Genomic DNA, 25,744 nt, shown 5'->3' with positions numbered 1-25,744 from the left:
TCTCAAACTCCTGACCTCAGGTAATCCACCCGCCTTGGCCTCCCAAAGTGCTGGGATTACAGGTGTGAGCCACTGTGCCCAGCCTTACTTAATGCTTTAAAAAAAAAAAAAAAAAAAAGTTAAAAATCTGATATTCTCAAACTGTACTCAGGTTTCAAAAACATTTATGGTACTACCTAACCTACTGCAATTAAATGAAATACTAAATTTTCTGCTATGGGATGGATTTCCAGAAGAGCAACTGCTAGAATAAAGGAAACAGATATGCTGTTTTACTAACACATTTACTGGCCAGGTTTATTTTACTGGCCACATTGCTTTCCCAAAAGGTTGTTTTCTCATGTCCACCAAAGTTTGAGAGTGCCTTTCTCTATATTACCTCTAGCGAGAAGTCACATACAGCCTATTAAATTCTACAGTTTCTCTAATTTGCACTTATTTAACTAATAATGAATCTGACCTCCTTTCTCATTTGTTGGACATTTGGATTTGTTTTGTCTGTTGCTCTATCACACTGATGGTCTCTTTTTTTGTCACACTGCAAGAATTTAATATATTACAGAAATTCACCTTTTGTTCATCACCAGTTTTAGAAATAATTTTCTGGATCTATTGTTTTCCCTGTTGGCTTTGTTATTTTTACCATAAAAATTCATTTTTATATTATGAAATATGTCCATCTTTTTATACTTTCTGGGAATAATATAAAGACTAGAAAGTCTTCATTAGGAAGGACTAAATACGCAGTCTCTCAGATTATTTTTCAAGATTTTGTGTGTGTGTCATGAACACACAAGCAGTCTTTGCTTTTGCACAGTTCTGAAATACACAGGTACCAGTCATCACAGTATAAATAACAGTCCCCAACAACCTGGTTCAACTCTTAGTTACCACAGTATATCAACTTTGAGTAAGTGCATAGCTTCTGGATGTTTGGTCCACAAATCACTAAGTAAATAAGAGATGTGCATCATGATCAGTAAGCAATCACATAACTTTTCCCAAAATTTGACAGCAACTGGTTACTGGGCACCTGTTTGTTACTCAGTATATGCATGAACAGCAAAGTGTGTAACTGTGTTGCCTTCCCGTCTCCCAGTGATACACTGACTTGACATTTTACAAAAGTAAACAGTCAAAAGAGGGGACTGACCAACAAAAGTGAAAGTGCAGCAAGGAAACAAAAAGTGGCAATGCTGAAAGTGGAATTGGAAACTGGTTATGACCAAAAGATGAAGATATCCCAGAGGAAAAAAACATCACATTAAAGGAAGTCTCTGAAATATTTCGTGACTTTGGAAATGCAAAGTACTATATAAAATGTTGAAAACTAATACAAATTTAGAAAAGAAAATGACAATTTGGCAAGGCACAGAAGAGATGCTTGTTCCATATCTTAAGTTATACAATTAGAAGGCAAGCATCATTGAAAGTATTCTTGATAAGCTTTTTACAAATAGAACATCCTAATTCTCAATTTTTTTTTCTTTTTTTTTTTTTTTGAGATGGAGTCTCACTCTGCTGCCCAGGCTGGAGTGCAGTGGTACTATCTCGGCTCACTGCAACCTCCGCCTCCCGGGTTCAAGCGATTCTCCTGCCTCAGCCTCCTGGTTAGCAAGGATTACAGGCATGTGCCACCATGCCCGGTAATTTTTGTATTTTTAGTAGAGACGGGGTTTCCCCATGTTTGCCAGGCTGGTCTCGAACTCCTGACCTCAGGTGATCCACCTGCCTCAGCCTCCCAAAAGGCTGAAATTACAGGCATGAGCCACCACGCCCCGCCTAGTTCTCAATTTTTCTAATGTTTCAGATTTTCAGATAATTTTAAATATTTTCTATTTTTTGTATTTGTAGTGTATTAATTCTTTTCCATTTCCCAATCATTCATGACCAGTCATGGGTGTTTTTAATAGTTTAATGAAAACTTTAACGGTCACAGGAAAACTATAAAATTTCCAACTGATAAAGTATTAAAAGTGCTTTGCAGTTTCAGCTCTCATCATTTCTGCAACACCTCAAGGTGCACCACGCAAATTAAGGAGTGCCTGTATTTAATTCTTTATCTAAAAAATAATTTTGTATGTGATGTGACGGTCCATTTTTATCTTTGGACAGCCAGTTGATACCAAATCCTCTTATTAAACTTTTCCCATTGAACTGAACACTATGTTGTTATATACCAACTTCCCAATTTGTACCAGAATTTTTTCACTTTCTACTTGTTCTACTAATATACTTTTCTATTCCTTAAATGTTTACATATTGCTATAATCTAAAATGCGAAAAGGCAAGTCCTCCTTTTACTATCTTTTGCACAGTTATTTTAATCTATTCTTCAACATTTTACTTTGTCTTAAACTATTAACACTATGTTAAATAAAAATAGTACTAACAGGGATGCCTATCTGTAACCTGTTTACAATGGAGATTTTCGTGATTTTATCATTTAAAATTATGTCCTATTACTTTCTAAAACGTAGTCCCTATTACATTTAGATAATTTCCCTCTATTCCCATTTTACAGAGTTTTTATTGGGAATGGTGATTTTATCGAAGGCCATTTGTAGCATCTACTGAATACAGGTTTTTTTTTTTTCAAATGAGCTTTTCAATTTAATATAGTATATAGACATTTTGAGGTACAGAACCAGCACTGAATTCCTGCAATACCATCTGTTTTGTTATAAGGATTTTTCGCATATATTGCTGGATTCTATTTCCTAATATTTTATTTAAACTTTTGCATATATATTCTGTCATATGTGAAACTGGCCTACAGTTTTCTTTTTAAACATTATTTGTTAGGTTTTGATATTAAAGTACTTTGTAAAATAAATTTGGAAGCTTTTATTTATGGCCTATAATAGTTTTAACAATAGAACTTGTATCCATTGACTTTTCTTGATTCAATTTCAGTAGTTTGTATTTTAAATGGAAAGCCACCATTTCTTCTTGTTTTCAAATTTGGTGCTACAGAGCAGAAAACTTACTTCCTCCCCCCTAGATCCATGGTTGTCTCCTTATTCCTGATTTTGCCTACTTCTGCTCTCTCTTTTTTCACTTGGTCAGATGTGCAACAGTTAAACTTACTTATAAATTTACTCTTTTTCAAAGAATTCATTTATTTTTAATTCTATTTATTTCTGCTTCATTAATTTGAACTTTTTTCTTTTTTCTAATTTTATATAAATATTAAATTTCATTTTTCACTCTTTAAATTAAAAAGTCCTTGTAAAGAGCATTTTTATGTCTAAGAGTGAACTCAAATTATTCACATTTAATTTTATTCCTTCCATATTTATCATTTAATCTCCCCCTTCCTTTTCCCTATTTGTGCTACCAAGTTTGTTTTTATTCTGTTTTCCACACTTATTTAGAAGTTCTAAATTCATTCTGATAGCTGTGCCTTTTCTAGACATACGACATGAAAAAGTTTCCACACTGAATTTCCCGTGCTCCAATTCTCCCTAGTTATCCACCTAAAGGATGAGACCTTTAGGTTCTAGGTTTAGTTTATTTCCTCTGTTCTTGTTTTTCCTCTTCCTCTATTAGACCTTTAAGATGTTTTATCTCCCTCCTCTATCTCTCCTCATCTTAGTTCCTAGATTTCGTTAAGATAAATTAGTACAGGCTGAGTATCCTTTATCCAAAATGCCTGGGATCAGAAGTGTTTCAGATTTTTTCAAATTCTGGAATATCTGCATACACATTAATGAGATATCTTTGGTATGAGACCCAAGTCTAAACATGAAATTCATTTATGTTTCATGTAAACTCTACACTTAGCCCGAAGGTAATTTTACGTATGTTTTTAAATAACTTTGTGCATGAAACAAAGGTTGTGCACACTGAGCTGTCTTATTACCCTCGGAGGGCGTGCTTGTGTGGGAATCTGAGTATGCACGTGCAGAAAAGATACATCACATTTGAAGGGCGCAGGTTGTTTTTTCCCTTGGGGACACTGAATAAACTGTGTTGCGCCTGCATTTTTCTTTTGTTTTTTGGAAGGTCTCTCACTTTGTCACCCAGGCTGGAGTGCAGTGGTGCGATCTTGGCTCACTCCAGCCTCAACCTCTCAGGCTCAAGCAATCCTCCCATCTCAGCCTCCCGAGTAGCTGGAACTACAGGTGTGCCACCGCCTGGCTAATTTTTGAATTTTTGATAGAAATGTTTTTCGTCATATTCCCCAGGCTGGTCTCAAACTCCTGAGCTCAAGCGATCTGTCTGCCTCCGCCTCCCAAAGTACTAGGATTGCAGGAATACCACCATACCCAGCTGTGTGACCTGTTACATAAGCTCAGGTACGTTTTCCCCTTGTGGCACGATGTCGGTGTTCAAAAACTTTAAGATTTTGGAGCATTTCTAATTTAGGGTTCTTAGATTAGGGAAGCTCAACCTGTGCTTAAAATTACCCTCATCCCAGATACTTGGAGGCTAGGGCAGGAGAACTGCTTGAGCCCAAAGGTGGAGGCTGCAGTGAGCCGAGTTGCCATTGCACTCCAGCTGGGGCAACAGGAATGAAAAACCCTGTCTTTAGAAAATAACTTCCTCATATTTAATGTTTTTTGCTTCAAGAGTCTTCATATAACAGTAATTGAACTCATTCCTGGTCAAATCTATTCCTTATCCATTAAGATCCCTGGAAATCCAGCCCACTGAAATAAAAGTACCAGTATATGTGAACTTAAAATAAAGGGACGTGCAATGCAATACTGTTCCTGATGGTCAAGATCTCACAAAAAAGTAAACGTTCATCAGTAGAGAATTAATGAATAAACTGTGATACAGTTACTCTAAGATTCTCATGGAAACATTCACGAGTCTTTATTTAATAATTAAATGCAATGAAGTATATAATTCCATTTTTGAAAAATCAGAACTGACAAAGGCATTGTCTATATGTGTGGATGTATCTACGTGTGTGTACAGAATTACAGGAGCTTTCAAAAATTATGGAAGGGCACAAACCTAAGTGAATAAGGGTTTCCTAGAGGGGTCTGGGTATGTGGAAGTGTCCATGATAAAAAACGTAAAATCGTCCTTTTTGTGAAAAATTACAGAGTATATTGGAATGTACAACATGCATGGAAGCACAATAACTGACTTATCAATGATGGAATTCTAAGAAACTTACCAAAAAAGTTATTTTCACTAGGGTTAAAAAAAAAAACCACCCTCACCCTAAAAAGTGCATCTAGATTTATATTCACTTTTTAAAATAACAGAATTGTTACAGTAGCTCCAGAAAGACTGTTGAGATATTTTATTGGACCTTCTTACATACAGCAAAAGTTCCAGTGAGAAACTGCAACTCATTCTCTGATAAATTAATCTGTAAACCATAAAAACAAAGTTCTATGTTAAAAGCATTTTCTTCCCTGGTCTGTTGTTTGCCTTTTGTGGTTCCCACTATAAAGACGTTATAAATGTTTTTGTAGTCAAATCTGTCAGTGAATCTTTAATCATTTCTAAGTTTGTGTTACCCTTAGAAAGGCTTCCCCATCACAAAGCAAATGTTTATGAGAAACAAATTCTCAAACCTCCCCAGTATCTGGCACATAAAGATTAAAAGTGCCAGGCATGGTGGCTCCCACCTGTAATCCCAGCACTTTGGGAGGCCAAGGGGGGTGGATCATCTGAGGTCAGGAGGTCGAGACCAGCCTGGCCAACACGGTGAAACTCTGTCTCTACTAAAATAAAAAAATTAGCTGGGTGTGGTGGGCACTCCTGCAACCCCAGCTACTTGGGAGGCTGAGCCAGAATCGCTTGAACCCGGGAAGTGGATGTTGCAGTGAGTCGAGATTGCGCCACTGCACTCCAGCCTGGGCGACAGAGCAAGACTCTGTCTCAAAATAAATAAATAAAATGAAAGCAACAAGGAGACATGATTGTAATTATAAATTATAAAGCTTCAAAAACAAGTGTTGTAGAATGTTTATCACTGCACTTTTGGAGGTCAATTTTGGAATGCAAAATTTTACATAGGCATACTCTCTGAACCAAAAATTCTGGTTCCAGAAAACAATTCTAACCAAGTATTGCCACATACATGTAAAGACACGATATTAATATAAGGGTATCTTGACACAAACTCTAACCAAAACATTGTTAACAATCTAAGTGTCACTAATAGAAGACTGTTTAATAAAAGCTTGTCCAACCCGTGGCCTAGGATGACTCTGAATGTGGCCCAACAGAAATTTGTAAACTTTCTTAAAATTATGAGTTTTTTGTGATTTTTTCTTTTTAAGCTCATCAGCTATCATTAGGGTTAGAGGATTTTATGTGAGGCCCAAGACAATTCTTCTTCTAGTGTGGGACTGGGAAGCCAAAACATTGAACACTTCTGGTTTAACACATTATGGAATGTCCATACTATGAAACATTATATTTAAGGATGTAGTAGCTTTGAATACACTGATATGGAATCATGACCAAGATTTATCATTAGGTTAAAAAAAAAAGTATGGTACAGAATATTATGTATTATATGATCTCACTATTTAAATATAAACATACAAGTACAAATGAATTATATTTGTATGAATGCATAGGAAAATGTCTAGTACACTCAGTTTTGTAAACAGCTACCTCTGAAGAGTGGAACAATTTAAGGAAGATATTTGTATTGCTTTATTTTTAAAGAAGAATGTTACTTTTATAACTTAAGAAGAAACAGTAAAGAAAAAATGCAAAAAGACTATTAATACTATGTACCAGAGAGATAGCTTCAAAGATGTTTATTAACTATTTAAATGTTCCTTTGAAGAAATTTTTCTCCCGTCTTCTTGAAAATACATATCCTGGGAGGCTGAGGTGGGCAAATCACATGAGGTCAGGAGTTCCAGACCAGCCTGGCCAACATGATGAAATCTCATCTCTACTAAAAATACAAAAATTAGCTGGGTGTGGTGGCACGCACCTATAGTTCCAGCTACTCAAGAGGCTGAGGCAGGAGAATCACTTGAACCCAGAAGGCAGAGGTTGCAGTGAGCCAAGATTGTGCCACTGCACTCCAGCCTGGGCGACAGAGCAAGACTCCGTCTCAAAAATAAATAAATAAAAAAAAATATAAAATAAAAAATGAAAATACATATTCACTGGCCTAACAACTCCATTTCCTGATAAATTTCCCTGTAAGCAAGCATACATAATCTTCACTGCTCTAATAACTTAAAAATCTCCTAGGATCTTTCTTAACAATGTTCACTTCTAAGACAATGTTCATTAATGCTTCTGAAAGTACCTGAATGAAGAAAGCTAGCAGTAAAGCATAAACATAATAAATTTTGTTAGTTATTATGTGGTATTATGGTTAGCAAGGATATAAAAATGGAAGGTTGTATATGAAACTTACATCTTACAAATTTTCTTCTCAATCCAAAGACTAGAATATCCCTCTAATACACACATATGCATACACGCATACACACACAAAAGTTAGGGAATATATCAAAGGGACATACAAGTGAAAGAGTTCCTGTGGGCAAAGTTGGAATAATTTGAGCAACAAAATAAAGTGGTGGTGGATTATTAACCAAAGTATAAAATAAATATCCATGAGTCTATACTGACATAAATAAATCACTGAATAAATATAATGTGGGAGAAGAAAAATTTCCCATGTAGAAGAATCCCAAATAGTTTATCTAGATTCTGCCCTCAAGGAGACAGCCTAACCTCTTAAGTGTGGGCTACAAATAGTGGCTTCCTTCCTTCCAAGTACAGTATGGAAGGGTGAAGAATAACTTTACAGTGTAGAATCTGACAAACAGTATTAAACCAGCCAGGTAAGTTAACATCAACTGTGCTAAGTCATGTTGAGAATATACATCTTTGATGATGGCACTTTATCTCTGTGGTCTTCTTCCCCCCACCCTGTAAAAAAAACATAATCCCAGTCTAATAATGAGAAAAATATTAGACAAATTCATATATTCTACATACTACATTACATGGCCATTACTCCTAAAAGAAAAGTTTGGAAAATAATCATGCTCAGAGGAGCCTAAGGAGGTATTACAAATGTAATGTGTATCCTAGATGGGATTCTGGAACAGAAAAAAATTAATTAAGAAAAACCTAAGGAGATCTGAATCAAGTATGGACTTAGTTAATAATAATAATAATAATAATATATGAATTTTGGATCATTAATTGTGACACATACTATGTGAATATAAGATCTGACTAATGGGAAACTGTGGCTATATGTGAACTCACTATACTATCTTCCCTATGCTTCTACAAATTTAAAACTAATAAAAATTTATTTTGAAAAAGACTTATTTTTTATTTTATTTATTTATTTATTTTTATTTATTTATTTTTGAGTTGGAGTTTCACTCCGTCGCCCAGGCTGAAGTGCAGTGGTGCGATCTCAACTCACTGCAACCTCAGGTTCAAACGATTCTCATGCCTCAGCCTCTCCAGTAGCTGCAATTACAGGCGCCCGCCACCATACCCAGCTAATTTTTGTATTTTTAGTAGAGACAGGGTTTTGCCATGTTGTCCAGGCTGGTCCCTAATTCCTGACCTTAGGTGATCGGCCTGCTTCGGCCTCCCAAAGTGCTGGGATTACAGGCAAGAGCTACAGTGCCCGGCCTGAAAAAGACTTTTTAAAAGCCTTCATTATTATGTTCATTTTCAAACCTATAATAATTTATCTGCATTGTATTAAAAAAGTCTTGTTTAGATTAATATATAGCCAGCCATAGTAATTTTGTATTAAACAGTTTAATCCACTGTTGTTTTTCAAGTAAAAATAGTCAAAACAACAGTGAATTTAACTGTTTAATAAAAAAAATTACTACGGCTGGCTATATATTAATACAATGCAGAAAATTAAACAAGAAAACTGACATTCTAAAAACTAATTTTAACATAAGCATTTTGTAAGAACTTTAAATAATCATGTAATTTTCAAGTTAACATGGTTACAAGTTAGTGTTATCTGATTTGCTCTCCTCTATCCTTCCACTGAAATACTCATAAAATCACTCTTGAATATATACCATGTTTATATAGTTCTGGAAGCTTAGAATACTGGTTAAAAATCTGAGATCTCAGGATAAATTAAACAAAGCATACAGGCCTATAATAGAAATATAAGGCCAGAAAGACAGTAAGGGATTTCTACATTATCTGTCAGTTGGGTATCTTTACCTTAGCGATTTCTCTTTGCTCAAGGTATCAAAACAGCCTGAGTTGTTTCCCTTCCCTAGCCATGCCGACCATTTGTACACCCGTTTCCAAATGCATTCAGAACTGTACAATTTCCAGGTACGTGAATAATGATGAAAGCACAGAGACCACCGTAGAATTAAAGAATCAAAACTCACTACCAGAGAGTTGTTTTTCATGTACACCTGGCAAACTACAGAATGCGCAAAATACCTAAGAATAAATTCCCCAGGCATATTTTGTTTGGCTCATACAGTCTTTTGGGGTCTTTTCCCACAGATATTTTGAATTAATTGCCAATATTTCAAAATTGAGACACTATACACAAGCAACTGGACCTAGCTCTCACTGAAAAATCAAAAGACTCAGCAAACACCGGCCAGCATTCCCATATGGCAGTAATAAGCAGATAGGTAGCAGCTGGTGAATTAGGGTAAGAGCTCTCTCGTTCCCCACTGTCCTTTCTCTATCCAAGTCATTAATTTACATGTCTGGGGTCTACAGGCATTTAATGTTGCAACTACTCATATAGGGAAACAGCTAAGTAGTAAACACAGCTTTTAATCTAGGAGCATCAAACTACATTAAGTCAACAGCAAATACCAAACTTTTTTTTTTTTTTTTTAAGGCAGAGTCCCACTCTGTTGCCCAGGGTAGAGTGCAATGGTGCAATCTTGGCTCACTGCAACCTCCGCCACCTGGGTTCAAGTGATCCTCCCACCTCAGCCTCCTGAGTAACTGGGACTACAGGCATGCACCACCATACCTGGCTAATTTTTGTATTTTTAGTAGAGATGGGTTTCACCATGTTGGCCAGGCTGGTCTCGAACTCCTGACCTCAGGTGATCCGCCCACCTCGGCCTCCCAAAGTGCTAGGATTGTAGGTGTGAGCCACTGTACCTGGCCAAATATCAAACATTTGACCACAGAGTGGGTTCATTCAACCACTCTCCAGTTTAAGATCTGGCTGTAAATATGTACGTTTTCAAGCATTAAGATTTAGTAAAGTGAGGTACTGAACAAGATTTTCTTTTAAACTTTACTGATATTTATCCTGAGTACAGAGATTTAGTGAAGTGAGTTACTGAACAAGATTATCTTTTAAACTTTACTGATATTTATCATGATTGACCTGGACCCATAATTAATAGTACTTAATATATATTTAAATCAGAGACTGACAACTTTTTCTAGTTACTGCAGGAATTTCTTTTTTCTAAAACTTTGGATTACTATTTGTCTTAAGATTAGAAATTAAACGCAATGTCACTGAAGTGAGGAAAAAATTAATTTACTAGCTCATATAATATTAATAACTAAAAAAGACTAGAATGATATACAACTATAGTCTTGAACTGAGAAAATCATACACACCAAAGGCTCTAGTCTTACCCTCCTCATTTATCCCGTGAACGCTTGCTGCTAATGTAATGTGAGTAGTTGGAGGAAAAATTTTCAGTTCACGCGTTCACAGAAACTTTAAGTTCTGGAATACAGGAACACCTATAACAAAAGACTGGACACAGCAGCAACTGGGAGGCTTGCCTCTTTGGAGATCCTTCCACTCCAAATTATCCTTCCTCCAAATCACCTGTACTTCCCTGCCTGTTTTTTGAGACCAGGTCTTGTTCTATCGCCCAGGCTGTAGTGCTGTGGCATGATCACGGCTCACTGCAGCCTCAATCTCCTGGGCTCAAGTGATCCTCTCACCTCAGTCTTCCAAAATGCTGGGATTGCAGGCATGAGCCACTGCACCTGGCCATTTCCCCATATTTATTATCTACCTGAAATCTTATTTACTTAAGGCACATCCATACAGTATCATAAGTTAGTTCATACTATTTTCTTTAGCAGCTAACTGAGCTCTCCTATATTGAAGGAATAGGTCTGAGTGAAGATGCAAAGTGTACTCACAGAAATATGAGAACATCAGCTACCTGAGAAAGAGGACTGGAGAAGGAAGAGGGAATGAAAATGAAGTGGTAAGGCATTCCCAAAACAAAACTCTGAATTTGACAGTGGTCTTTCCTGCACAGTATCCTGTTCCTAGAATATAAAGTAACATTACAGTTTTACTGTGAATTTAAAAAATACTTTTTGTAACTAGTCTGGGAATTTAACCTCCATTAATAACCTAGAAAAATATGCCTGAAGGCTTCCTTGTATATTAATGAGTTGACTGATGGCTGGCAGCCCATAAATAACTTCAGGACAGGGGCTGGACGTCAGAAAGGCCAAAGCATGACTACAGGGTTGAGAATTTTATCCCCACCCGCCCCCCCCAACCTTTGGAGAGCGGAGAGGGGCTGAAGACTAAGTTGATCACCAATGGCCAATTATGTAATCAATCATGCCTAGGTAATGAAACTTCCATAAAAATCCAAAAGGACTGGGTTCAAGAATTTCTGGATAGCCGAACGTGCATGAGGTTTCTGGAGGGAGGTGTACCCAGGCAGGGCGTGGAAGGTCCCTGAGCTCCTTTCCCCCATATCTTGTCCTATACATCTCTTCCTGTCAATACTTTGTAAAATCCTTTATAATAAATTAGCAAATGTTTAAAAAAATAAAAAATAAAAAGTTAAGAAAAATACAGAGGGCTGGGCATGGTGGCTCATGCCTGTAATCCCAGCACCTTGGGAAGCTGAAGTGGGTAGATCGCTTGAGCTCAGGTGTTCAAGACTAGCCTGGGCAACATGGTGAAACCCCGTCTCTACCAAAAATACAAGAAATTAGTTGGATGTGATGGCAAGCACCTGTAGTCCCAGCTGAGGTGGGAGGAATCACTTGAGCCTGGGAGGCGGAGGTTGCAGTGAGTGAGATTGTGCCACTGCACTCCAACCTGGGTTACAGGGCAAGACCTCCTCTCAAAGAAAGTATGCTTCAAGTTCTAGAATATTCTAGAATATAAATGGTACACCAACAGAATTAAATTACTGTATTAATTAAATTGTGACACCGGTAACGAAAGCAGTGCTCATCATAATCCCAAAACACACAATCCTAAATGTTGAAATCCAAAATATCAAAATCCCAGAAGTCTAAAATCCTGAAAATCACAATTCTGAAAGATTAAAATCTTGAAATGTCAAAATCCTGAAAGTCGAATTCTGGGGAAAGGTTTAGCGCATTTTTGGGTTGTATACATGATATTTGCATCATATGAGTTGCATCGTGTTAGGTGGAACTATTCCTTTGTTAATGTCTTTATTTGGAAACTTAAGTATAGTTTAAGGAAATGCGTATGGGTACGTGGTCAAACGGTAGACTTATGGACTTAATTTTAGGTGTCGACTGGATTAAGGAATACCTAAAAACCTGTTAAAGCACTATTTTGGGTGTGTCTGGGAGGATGTTTTCAGAGGACATTAGTGTGTGAGTCTGAGTGGACTAGGTAGGGAAGATCTTACCTCACTGTGGGTGAGCACCATCAATTGGCCAGAAGCCAAGAGAGCAAATACAGAAAATGGATTGGTCTCTGAGAGTTAGGACAAGACTTTTCTTCTCCTTCCTTGGATATGAGAACTTCAGGCTCACCGGCCTTTGTACTCCAGGACTTAAACTAAGCAGCCCCTCAGGGTCCTTGAAGCTTTCAATCTCCCACTGAGAGTTACACCACCAGCTTCCTTGGCTGAGGCCTTAGGAACTAGACTGAGCTTTGCTACTGCAACCCCAGAGTCTCTGGCTTGCAGGTGGCCTGTTGTGGAATTCCTCAACCACTAGAATCTCTTACGTGAATTCTCCTAATAAATCTCTTCTATCTATATACATATCCTATTGGTTCTCTCTCTGGAGAACCCTAATACAGACCTAGTTTTGGAGAAGCCAATCATTCCTTCTTATTGTATTCCTTACAACACAATGGAAGACATCTATGGAATTGTCCCTTCAAAAAAAAAAAAAAGTCTATGGTAAGTTGAGCGCACTAAGCTCCTTAATGGTGAAAGACAGAAGTTTAAAAGCTAATTATTACTGGTGATGTGAAAGCAGAAAAATACTTAATTGCAATGGCCAAACAATAACCAGACTTCCAAATAGACAACATATACTTACAAAATGTGTAGAGTACACCACTCTCCAAAATTTCACAGAAGTGAAAATGCAGGCAAAAAGTAGGCAAAATCTCCCATGCCAAATTATTCAATCATGTATTACTTCTGCCCCTTCACACATTGTGCCAATTAGCTATGCTATCTTTCATCTTCACATCATTTCCAATTCTGGAGGTATAAATTGTATAAAGGTTTAGAGAGTTCTAATTCGTTATATGCATTTTAGTAAATGTGACTCTACAAAAGTGTATTATCACAACACTGACTTTGTGTGTAAGCACTGTGTGTATATGTGAAAACGTTGAAATTTCCTCAATAAATAGAGATGTCCTTTTTTTACATCTGTATTTGTGAAAGACAAAATCTCTTGAGATCTTGGCTCTTTGGGCAACTGCATATGTGGTGGTGAATCATTACAGTTTTTGGCTGACCTCATCAAAAGACTTAGTTGTTCATCATGGTATTTTAGATGACTACAGTTATAATACTGCGTGTATACAATTACCAACCATAGTGATATGTATTTACACATTTCACTTTGTGACCTATTTCTTTATGAATATGGCTTACCTGCTCATCACTGTTATACCCATGTGACTATCCTTAGTATATCTATTTATGCTTGCAAAAATATGTATGTTATTACTGCCTATTTTATGGTGTAAAGTGGTTTATGTTCTGTGGTATTTTATGATTCTCAAATCTCCTTTTAAAAATGTAAATAAACATCTTTTAAAAAGTTTGTAAAAATTATTTTTTCCAGAATTAATGGAATTTCAATCCTTCGGGATTTTAGACATTAGGGATTTTGATCTTTCAGGATTTCAACATTTGGGATTATGGTGTTCAGGATTGTGTCTTTTAGAATTATGATTCAACCCCAACTGAAGGGACCATTTTATTTTTTTAAACAGTAACTTCTTAGATACAATATGCTTGAATTTCATGTTATATTTTCCTGCAGGGGCCAGCCTGTAAGAAAAAAAAAGTATTTGATAGCAATATATATTTTAAATTATTTTATTACCTGTTACTGTCTGTTGCAAAGCATTCTATTTGCCTTTAAGATTATTAGATGCAGCTCTTTGTAATTATAAACTTCCTCTAGTACTTAACACCCTTACTGAATCTAAGGCGTCAAAGACTTGAATGAAGCATCATTCTTTCAATTGCAGGGGGAAAATGACTATTTGTAACTTTATTGCAAGCATTTTTTCTTTTTCAGCAACTCTCACTGTATACACAGTCATTTATAATCTAAGTTTAAAAAAACTGACTCCTACACAGAAGTCATCACTGCTTTTAAAAATTTATGTAAAATACTATCTCCATGAGTGTTTCATTGGGAAGATCACCTACAGAGCCAGGGCCATCAGTTTTATCTTCAATAATCTCTCTCTACACAAAGTTGTCACAAACAGTGAAGTTAAAGCAGTAGGACCAGGAAGTAGAAAATCTCTCAAAAAGATTCTGGTGTCCTGCTGTTTTACTAATTTATTAAAAATAATATAATTTAGTTAATACAAAATGCAGGCTCATTACTTCTATACTAATGTAAAGGCTACTGGATATAGCAAATTTAACACGTTGCTATGGAATCAATAATATGATTGTTAATTTGCTTTTATTCTTTCCTCCTTCAATTTCTAGAAACATATCATCACCAACTATTTTACACATATAACTTCAAAGGAAAAGTCAAATGTGAAAATGAACACAATCATATTTAGATGTCTACAAATAAACCATCTATTAGTAACAAGTTAGCACTAATAAATTAGTCACAATAGCTCATCTTCCGTCTCTCTGCCTCACCAACCCCACATCCTCTGAAAGTGTAGGAGTGCTTTTCTTTTACCCCAGCCTCCTACTTGTGGAAATTTTTAAAAGATAATTTACATGACTGCCATTTGCTAATTTACTCAAAAGGAAATAACCAGGTGGAAATTTTTTAAGCTACCAAGCATGATAATAAAGTAATAGAATTGAAAAGTTCTCATTTGATGTTTCTTGTTTAAATTAAAATATAATAGACTTTTAACTATGGAAACACACTTACACAATTATTCCATTCTCTCAGCTCAACCATTTTTGGGATCAATGACTTTGAAGGGCTACTCCTGCACAGTAATATTCCACTAGAGTGAATAACTGCATTTACAACCATGATATTTTTTAATAACAAAGCTAGTTACCATGGACTAGCAGTGACCCAAATATGCCCTGTATATGAGTGGGTGAGGAGGAAGCACTGGTACTAATCTTCAGTTTTCAAGCACAAGGATAATATGTAATTTAACTCACTTCAGCCCATTGCATCTGATAGGATCCAATCAAAAAAATGAGAACCGCCGGGTGCCTGTAATCTCAGCACTTTGGGAGGCCGAGATGGGCGGATCACCTGAGGTCAGGAGTTTGAGACCAGCCGGGCCAACATGGCGAAACCCCGTCTCTACTAAAAATAAAAAAAAATTAGCTGGGTGTGGTGGTGCGTGCCTGTAATCCCAGCCACTTAGGAGGCTGAGGCAGGAGAATCACTTGAACCCAGGAGGTGGAGGTTGCAGTGAGTCGAGACAGTGCCACTGCACTCCAGCCTAGGCTACAGAGTGGGATTTCATCTCAAAAAAAACAAAACAAAAAAAAAAAACAAAACAAAAAAACAAAAAGAACCACACCCTAACTTGAACAGGCAAAGTTTCATATACATATGAACAGGAGACAGAAAATACTGGGTAGAAGAGGGCGGGTCCCCGGCAAATGCCCCACCCTCAAGTCTGAAGACCAGTGGCCCTAAAAGAGGACAGCCATTCCTGTTTTTGCACCCAAAAAGTTGCCTTTGGCCCACCACTTCCCCCATCTTGCCCCCATTTAACCCAAGACCTTAGTGGGCACACACACAAACTGCTGAATGTCAAGAGGAGCGGTGGAGAGCGGCAGAGAGCAGCAGGGTGGCATGGCAGAGGAGGAAAGAGGCACCTGAATATTGAGAGGAGTTTGACTGAGAACAGCTGAACTCCAGGGGAAGATTATATCCCCCACCCCTCCACCTTCTGGCTCCCCATCTATCTCACTGAGAGCCACCTCCACCATTCAGTAAAATCTTCCACTCATCCTTCGAGCCTGCGTGTGATCCGGGATGCTGGGGAACAGCTTGGGATACGGAAGGCTGTCACACTGGCCCTCTTCCTTGCAATAAGGCAGAGGGTCCATCGAGCTGATTAACACTCAAAGCCATCTGCAGACGGCAAAGCTGAAAGAAAGAGCTTTGTAACAGTGGGGTTGCAGGCACTCACCCCTAGACACTATCATGGGGCCAAGAGCCCAAAGTTTTCATCCTGGTCTCTGCACCTACCTGTCTGCATGCTCGCCCTAGGGGTTTGAGCTGCGGGGCGACCAAGCAGGTGAGCCACACCTCTGTCACACACGTCCTGCAAGGGGAATCAGGGAACTCTCAATTACAATTATTAATTATAATAGGAAAATAACTATCAATGTGTAATGAAAACTCTGAAGAATACTCAAGTACTCAAGGGCTGAGTGAGGGTATCCAAGGAAGGAACAAACTTAGAAGAGGGTCCCCTCCCCAGAACTAGGGTTCAGGCCTTATTGGAAGTATGGCTGCAGCCCACTGGATGGCAAAGTAGTTCTCCCTGTGTGGTTGCTGGGGCTTAAGGGGCTCGAGGTTGAGCACACACAGTCAGTTGGGACATTGAGAATCTGATTACCAGCAGGGCCTGCACAAGGAAAGCCCTCCTGAGTGTAAGTAGACATGCAGGGGAAGTTGGAATATTGGCAGCTGGCTCTCCAGAAGGCAGGCATGAGGTCTGGGGTGTGCAGCCTCATGCTGGGAAAACTACAGAGAGGAGGTCACTAAGCTGAGACTGGGGCTGTGAGCTAGACAAGGGTCTGTCTGCTCTTGGCACATACCTGGGGCAGAGGACCCCCCGATATCCACAGCCACACTACTGGCAGCCGTGCATTCACAGTAAGAAGAAACAAAACCATAAGCCTGCCCTTGTGCACTGTCCTTCCACCACTCTCTACTCAACAAAACTAACATCATACAAAGAAGAAATGCCGAAGGCAAGCTTGTTCAACATGTGGCCCAGGATGGCTTTGAATGCGGGCCAATGCAAATTCGTAAAACTTTCTTAAAACATTATGAGGTTTTTGTTTTGTTCTGTTTTTTTTGTTTTGTTTTGCGATTCAGCTCATCAGCTATTGTTAGTGTATGTTATGTGTGGCCCAAGACAATTCTTTCAATGTGGCCCAGGGAAGCCAAGACATTGGACACCCCTGGCCTAAAGGGTTAGGCTTCAATACTGCAGATCAAGTAATGAAGAGGTAATTTAGAGCTGGGAGAGAATCTGATAACTGGCACACTCAATACTCGGGGATCTTCATAAAGAATAAAACATGGCAGAAGCAATAAACTAGAAATACACAGTAAATTAAATATGACTAAAAGATAGCATGAAAAAAATCTGACTGGGCTGTTGCTGTAATGTCTCTGTACATGGAGGAAATAGGGCAAATAAATCAGGCAGTTATTTAATCATGTATTCTTAGAAAACTTCATTACTCATAGCACTATAAACTAGTGGTTTCCAAACAGAGGATGTACACTGAAGTACAGCAGGAAAAAAATTCTATTAAATTGTTCTAAAACATAAAATTATATCATAAACAGACTTGAAAAACTATATAAGCCAAAATTGTATATATATTTATATGTATGATTTATAATTAGACATACTTATATTGAGGTTTCCTATTCAAATGTTTGCTGGTAAGGTACCTAATTAAAAAATTTAAAGACCACTGCTGTAGAAAATAGCCCTACTTCTCTCCACAGATTTTACATACTCCTTTATACCATATAGAGTCCACATTGGCCAGGCACAGTGGCTCATTCCTGTAATCCCAGCACTTTGGGAGGCTGATGTGGGCGGATCACCTGAGGCTGGCAGTTCGAGACCCTCCTGGCCAACATGGTGAAACCCTGTCTCCACTAAAAATACAAAAATTAGCTGGGCATGATGGCGCACACCTGTAATCCCAGCTACTCAGGAAGCTGTGGCAGGAAAATATCTTGAACCTGGGAGGTGGAGGTTGCAGTGAGCCGAGATCATGCCGGTGCACTCCAGCCCGGGCAACAGAGTGAGACACTCCATCTCCCAAAAAAAAAAAAGAAGCCACATATATCACAAATACAGACTTGTTTTTGTTTAATCCAATAAAACAAATAATTAATCTTGTATTAATATTTAAAGATTGGGAAACAATGTCTTCAACAAATTGCTATCACTATAGTTCATAAATATGTATTGTTCACCTTTAAAGGGCCTATACATCACTTAAATTCAAAACTAATGAAATTCCCACTACTATAGAACAAAGAATCCTAATTAGCACATTCTTAAATAAAGGTATTACTCAGACTCCACAAGGGTAAAATGCTTACATTCTGCTTTCCTGAAACTTAGTTTCAAAAGATTAAAGTTTTCTTTCACAAACTCCTTTAGTACCCTAAAGCAAACTTCAACAATCACACCTACACACTGTCCCTAAAAAAAGAAATAAAATGTTTTACTTAGTTTGGGTTCTGCTTTTCTTGTGTTGTTAAAAATTCCTAGTTACTTGACTAGGTCGTTATTTTACATCTCTGTGCCTTAGTGGTCTCATAAATAAACAGGGATAGTAACCACCTATTTCAGAGAGGTGCTGAGGACTAAATAAATTATTTCCCTCTCTCTTATACACACAGGCAGACATACACAACACACAAACGTAACAGTTCCTGGCACACAACTTTAATAAATGTAAGCTATTAAGAGTACTACTACTTATTATACACTCACATTTGCTTTATAAGAACTGTTTGATCAAACTGAATCCTTGCCCTGAACATAGACATCCAATTCAGAAATGAGATGAAATAAGAATAGTCAAAAGTAACATAATTTCAGTAAAGAACAGCTTCTTAAAGGCACAAAATTCACCTTTCTTCCAAAAACTGAAATCACCTATTCAAGGAGAAAACCATTCAACAAGATTTAATTACTTACAATTCAGCAAACTAGGCATGGTCCCTCTTTTTAAGAACACCAACTTGGGAGGTAGAAGAAAGAAACACAATCATAATACAAAGAAACTACGAAAAACATACACAGTTCAATAAAAAGAATGAGGAATACATAATTAAATCCCTTTAGTAGCATAGGAAGGCCTAATGAAGAATGTAGAATTTGAATAGCCTTACCATAGACTAAAGCAAAGAGATGTGGTGAAACCAAGTCAATAAAAAAAAGAGAACACTAAAGGAGAAAGCTAAGGCAAATGCACAGAAGTGAGGGAGGTTACATAAGCTGTAGTATAAGAACAGACTACAAAGCCCTAAGACTACAAAAAAATAAGAGATATGGTGCCAATCAGTCAGGATGGGACACTGGAAGCGTGAAAGATTCCTGAATGTAAGGTTAATGAGCTTGAATTTTAGTTTTCATGGAACAATAGTATTTTACATGGTGCTTGTTAATGTGATGTGCACTGTACTGATGCCTCATTTAATCCTTACAAACCTATGAAGTAGATATGACTATTATCCTCATTAAAGAAATTAAGAAAATGAGCCCACAACTAGTAGGTGGTGAAGTTGGGATTTTAACTCACGGTGTCCAATCCAGAATTTGAATTCTTCAACATCACATAGTCTTTTCAAGTCTTTAAGGAACAAATATAGTATCTGTGCTTTGGAAGGATAACTAATAATCTTAGTGACAGTATACAAGACAGATTTAAAAAGAAGTGAATGGAGGACAGAAAAGTACCTTCGTGAAAAAACAAATATTTGTTAAATTTTCCTATGGCAAGAAAACTATGTAGCCAGCAATGACATATCAAATTTACGCAGCAAAGGATACAGGAAATAGTAGAGGAATAAAACTGACAAAACTTGGTAACTGGTCTGTGGAAATGAGAGGAGGAGCTAAAAATGACTGAAGGATTCAAAATACTTTTTTTTTTTTTTGAGATGGAGTTTCACTTGTCACCCAGGCTGGAGTACAGTGGTGTGATCTCGGCTCACTGCAAACTCCGCCTCCCAGGTTCAAGCGATTCTCCCACCTCAGCATCCTGAGTAGCTGGGATTACAGGCATGTGCCACCACCCCCAGCTAATTCTGTATTTTTGGTAAAGACGGGGTTTCACCATGTTGGCCAGGCTGGTTTTGAACTCCTGACCTCAGATGATCTGCCTGCCTCGGCCTCCCAAAGTGCTGGGATTACAGGCGTGAGCCACCTTGCCTGGCCAAGGATTAAAAACTTAAGTGTGTGTGGGGGGGGTGTGGGCGGGGGGAGGCAGTGCATTAGAATAGCAACAGGCTTTCTTATTGGTGGGAGGATGGAGGGAAAAGTGGATGAGTTCCATTTTAGACATATGTAATTAGAAGTACTTACTGAACATCCACGAGGAAGAGTTCCACAGGTGACTGAAAATGGAAGCCAAGGGCTAAAAGTCTATAAAAATAATGGACACCTGGAAATCCTATCCAGAGTGAGTGACGGGAGATAATGTCAGAGTGGATGACTGCTGAAGATGAGTATGTAAAGCATGGATTATCAACCAGGTCATCAGGAACCACTTTCTGAGGAGAAAGTCCTGCCTCAGACATAATGATGAGTTGGGAAAAATGCTTGAGTGTTGCTAGTGAAGAATGAAAGGAAGAAAACATTCAGGGTGATAGGGTTCAGTAAACGCTACCCCAAAATATGGTACCCTGGTATTTGAGAAAGTAGCAGAAGCAGGAAGGTTTCTGACCTCCTCCCACCCTTCTCCCCTGAAACAGGCCATAAAACAATTTTCTGACCTTCCTCTAAAGTAGGTCATAAGACCCTCATTCCAGAGGTGCCCTTGCTATTCCCTGAGGAAAGGAAATGTCCTTATCTCTGAAAACACAGGAATATTAAGAATCTGCACAAACAGGCCTTGTTAAGCTCCCCTCCAGTTTATTACCATTAGATCCTACCTGCTTTGTCCAATCATATTTCCCCACCACTGTCTATTCTTCATCAAATCTAAGCACTGAAATACACAGGTTTCCCTGTATCTTTGGGGATTCATTTCTGAAAACTTCCATGTCATGTAAAACTTTTACTAAATAAATTTGTGTTATTTTCTCTTGTTAATCTGTATTCTGTTAAAGGTGACTCAGCCACGAACCTAGTGACAGGTGGGAAAAAGCTAATACTTTTTCTTCCCTATGAGGGAAAGCCCCCCCACCACACATATACTATAAACTTTTGGATCTAGTCCTCTTTAATATATTAATAATATCTACCATTTACCTTCCAGAAGGTGAAAGGAGTAAAGACAATAAACAGTCACAAACGTAGAACCAGAAGCCTAGTGTAAATAAATTGAAGGTAAGTCTAGGTGGGGTCACAAACATTTTAAACAGCCAAGAGGGGTTGGCCAGGAAGCCATTTCAGTCCAGAGCCAGGCATTAGTTCAATATTGCCAGATCTTCTGATTTTCCAAAAGCCCCAAACTCTCATTTCAATATGGAAGTTTATGATTTTTTAAATGCTAACAAATTTTCTTTAAAACAACGTATAGGCACATGAAACAGTCTTTGAACTGCTGGGTTGCTATGCAGGTCTACAAGTACTACAGATATGCCAAGCCAGGTGACCATTAAAATAACATTTTCTTGGTCAAGGGTGGTGGTTCACATCTGTACTCCTAGCACTCTGGGAAGCCAAGGCAGGAGGATTGCCTGAGGCCAGGAGTTCAAGACCAGCCTGGGCAACATAGTGAGACACTGTCTCTACAAAAAAGTTCTTAAAAATTAGCCAGGCATGGTGGTGTGGGCCTGTAATCCTAGCTACTCAGGGGGCTGAGGCAGGAGAATCACTTGAGCCCAGGAATTCAAGGCTGCAGGTAGCCATGACTGCACCACTGCACTCCTGGGTAAGAGTGAGACCCCACCTCACAAAAAGAGAACATTTTCTTTTGTATGGTGAGGAGTTGAATCCAAACTGCAATGAAAAAGTAATGAAGGCAATAAAAACAATACCTTTCCAAGAAGTCTGGCAAAACGATGAGGGGAAAAAAAAGAATTAAGGAAAACCTTTTTTAGGAAGGAGAAGTTTCACATAAGGAGAGAAGAAGTCAGAGGAAGGGGCAAAATCTGAAGAGAGATGACCAGTGAAGCAAAAAGATGAGAAAGACATGTATACGTCTATAGGCTAAAAGACAGAAGTGATGAAAAGTGATGAAGACTCAAAAAAGTGGGATGGTGCTCTGAAGTGGTGGGGATCAAGTACACATACGAAAAGATGCACTTTGGAAAGGGAACAGCCACTTCTTCCTTAGGTTTCCCAGGAAGGAAATGAAAAGTCCGGAGAAAATCTGAGAAGATGACTTGGGGAAATGTGTAAGATAACCTCGGTCTTCTCAATAAATTTTTAGAAACATTAGCACTGAGTATATTTGTATAAATTTCACTGTTTGATATTATTGTTCCTCTGATAAAGTATAATTCCCCTATTCATACTATATACACATCAGTGCCATGATTCCAGAGAAATATATTTAAAATCTTAGGTACCAAAAAAATGAGTTTAATGTGCCTTAGTACGTAAGACAAGAATAAACAGCATAAGTCTTTAAAAATTAAATCAAAGGTATGAAACTCTTCAGGAACGGCTTTATTATGTCTCTAGGACAAGAACATTCACTATCTTAGTACAGAGAAGCAAGCAGTAGAAAGAGGAAATATGAGGAAAAAACACCAGTTTAGGAAGAAAACACTGTCAGAAGAGAACTACACTTTAACTCCCCTCACGACCCCTGCCAACAGTGCTGTTATATTCTAGAGCACTACTTGTCAAACTGTTCTGCAGCAGTAACTTTTTTATTTTATTTTTATTTTGTACATCAAGGTATCAGGTAAGACTGGGGAGAAAAGGGAATTTCCCTATTCTATTTTTTTAACTGTAAAACCACTATCTAGATGACAAGAAACTGAACAGTATTTTATTAACACTAAGATTAATGTTCTCGGACAAGCCACACGGCTGCAGGTTGTTCAGAGGTGCCGCAGGCTGAACATGTCCTTCCTTTCCTAGAGCTGCCAACCTATCCTGCTGCTTGGGTGTTGGTGAATTCTTGCCTGGTGGCCCAGCCAAAAGCACATCACTCTGCTACCTTAACAGGAAATACACTGGCATTGCAGAGAAGCTCAATGTGAAGCTCCTGCACTATTCTGAGAGCCTTTTAGGTGTTCCCATCGCATATAACATGAAAGTTGTGGTGAACTGGGAGATATTTATGATGATCAAGAACACATTAATCTTAACATTGAAGCAGATTTTGTTATTTTCTGCCCTGAACCAGGGTAAAAGGTTATAGTACAGTTAACAAAGTGTCTTCTAGTCAGACTGGCTATTTTGTACAAAAATATTTTAATACCTCCACCCCCAAACCTGAGATGTCAGCTGAGCAGTGGCAGGCTGTGGAGATAAATGTGGGTGATGAACCAGAATATGAAGTGTTTCATCTAGATTAAGATGCTACTGAAATATTCTGCATTTAGGGAAAACAATCACTAGTTTACAATCCAAGAGCTCTGAAGTTTCTGATAAACCAGCACTGAAGAAGCTTTTGAAAAACTTCCAAAGAAGAAAAAGAGAAACCAGAAAGACCCAGAGATGAATGAAGTGGATGATGGTACCACAAGCTAGCAAATTTTGCAGATGTCACCCCAAAGGAAGAGTTAGACTAAAAGATTATTACTAATGTGAATAGCCTCTGGGAAGATGAGCCAAAGGAGGAGAAAAAGAAAAAGCATCAGGAGTAGGACCTTGTTTTCCAAAGCAGTGACTCCAGCGGTTATCAAAGTGACCATAAAAAGAAGAAAGAAAAGGAAGAAACACAGTGAAGAAGCTAAATTTACCCCACTTTTGGAATGCTCGCCTAAACAGAAAATAAAAAAGTAATCTTCCTTAGGGAGTTTTAAATATGATTCAGTTTTTAAAAGATTGACTTATACACAATGGATGAATAAATGTTTTGAACGATATGGAATGCTAGTGTACATCAGCAGTTTACAAAACAGGGAACGCTTGATAAGGAGTTGGATTTTTTTTGTGCCAAAATTACAAAACTGACAATAAATTAATCTGGAGAATTCCAATATTATTAAAGTGCCATTTTACTGTATACAGAATAAAAAAGTAAGAGCTGCTGTCACTCTCAACTCTTCCATCTTTCCAGGTTTTATACTACATAAAGTTATTCCTGTAATCTTAAGACTATCAAAAAGACATTATAATACAATATTATATCATTAAAAAATGAGTTAAGTATAGGTTTTTTATTTGAAACAGATTTCACCTTTAATCATTACATGCCATTTTATTTTTTAATTTAAAAAAAAAAATTTTTTTTTTGAGTCAGAGTCTCATTCTGTCGCCCAGATTGCAGTGGTGCAATCTTGGATCACTGCAACCTCGACTTCCCAGGCTCAGGTGATCCTCTCATTTCAGCCTCCTGAGTAGCTGGGACTACAGGTGTGCACCACCACGCCCAGCTAATATTTTGTATTTTTTATAGAGATGAAGTTTTGCCATGTTGCCCAGGCTGTTCTCAAACACCTGGGCTCAAGTAAGCCACCTGCCTTGGCCTCCCAAAGTGCTGGGATTACAGGTATGAGCCACCATGTCTGGTCCTATTTTATTTTGCATTTTGAAAAACTCAGGGCATTTATTGGTATTAGGTTTTCCTTTATCATGACTACTATAGTACTTCTATTGTTTAACTTAGAATGGTTAAACATTCTAAAGAATGCTTAATTAGTCTCCAGGGTGCTAATGAACCATGCCACTCACTGACTCCCGGGGAACAACACTCACTATTCTTTCCCACTAGGTGCATATGTATTGTTTTCTTTTTTCTTTAAGTCTAAGAGGTTGATGAAAAGAGCTGTTCTCTTGTTACTTGTCCATTTGTGCCTCAACCATTCTGATTCTGGTGTGTCTTGGAGGAGTAGTCGGATGAAAGCAAGATAAATGTGATTCTGACTACTGGGAAATTTCCTGATTACTTTTTAATGATTGGGGTAGGCTATCATAAATTGTTCTAAAGAGAAAAACAGCTGTTCACTGCTTTCACTGAGAAAATGTAGCAAACAAGGTGGATGCAGTTCCTTCCCTTATAGGGTATCATAGGGGAAAGAGTACACAGTATAAGAGACTATAGAAAATTAGTAATTGTGCTAAGTGCTATGAAGAAAAAGAGATTGCCCATTCACAGTTACCTTTGTTAGTATTTGCAAACAGATAAATGGTTGAATTGAACTCTCCATGTCAGGCATTTTTGTTGCCATTTAACTAGTATCAGACATAGTGCTAATCTCATAGTTTAATGTTCAATAATAAGCATGTTCCGCTAGTGGTATATCTTGATTTAAATCTAGATGATAGGATATAGAGGTTGGAGAGTGGCAGACA

General features: G+C 37.9%; 1 protein-coding gene and 1 pseudogene across 5 annotated transcripts in view; one reads left to right on the top strand and one right to left on the bottom strand.

Moving 5' to 3' along the window:
* Window positions 1–25,744, bottom strand: part of ZNF292 (zinc finger protein 292) — a 111,121-nt gene that overhangs the window by 65,451 nt on the left and 19,926 nt on the right. The gene's annotated exons all lie outside the window — the stretch shown is intronic.
* Window positions 9,227–24,232, top strand: LOC129038228 (DNA-directed RNA polymerase I subunit RPA43-like; annotated as a pseudogene).

Source organism: Pongo pygmaeus, chromosome 5 (genome assembly GCF_028885625.2).
Source record: "Pongo pygmaeus isolate AG05252 chromosome 5, NHGRI_mPonPyg2-v2.0_pri, whole genome shotgun sequence".
Lineage (NCBI taxonomy): Eukaryota > Metazoa > Chordata > Mammalia > Primates > Hominidae > Pongo > Pongo pygmaeus.
The sequence above is the reverse complement of the archived record's forward strand: the minus strand, read 5'-3'. Positions and strand labels throughout refer to the sequence as shown.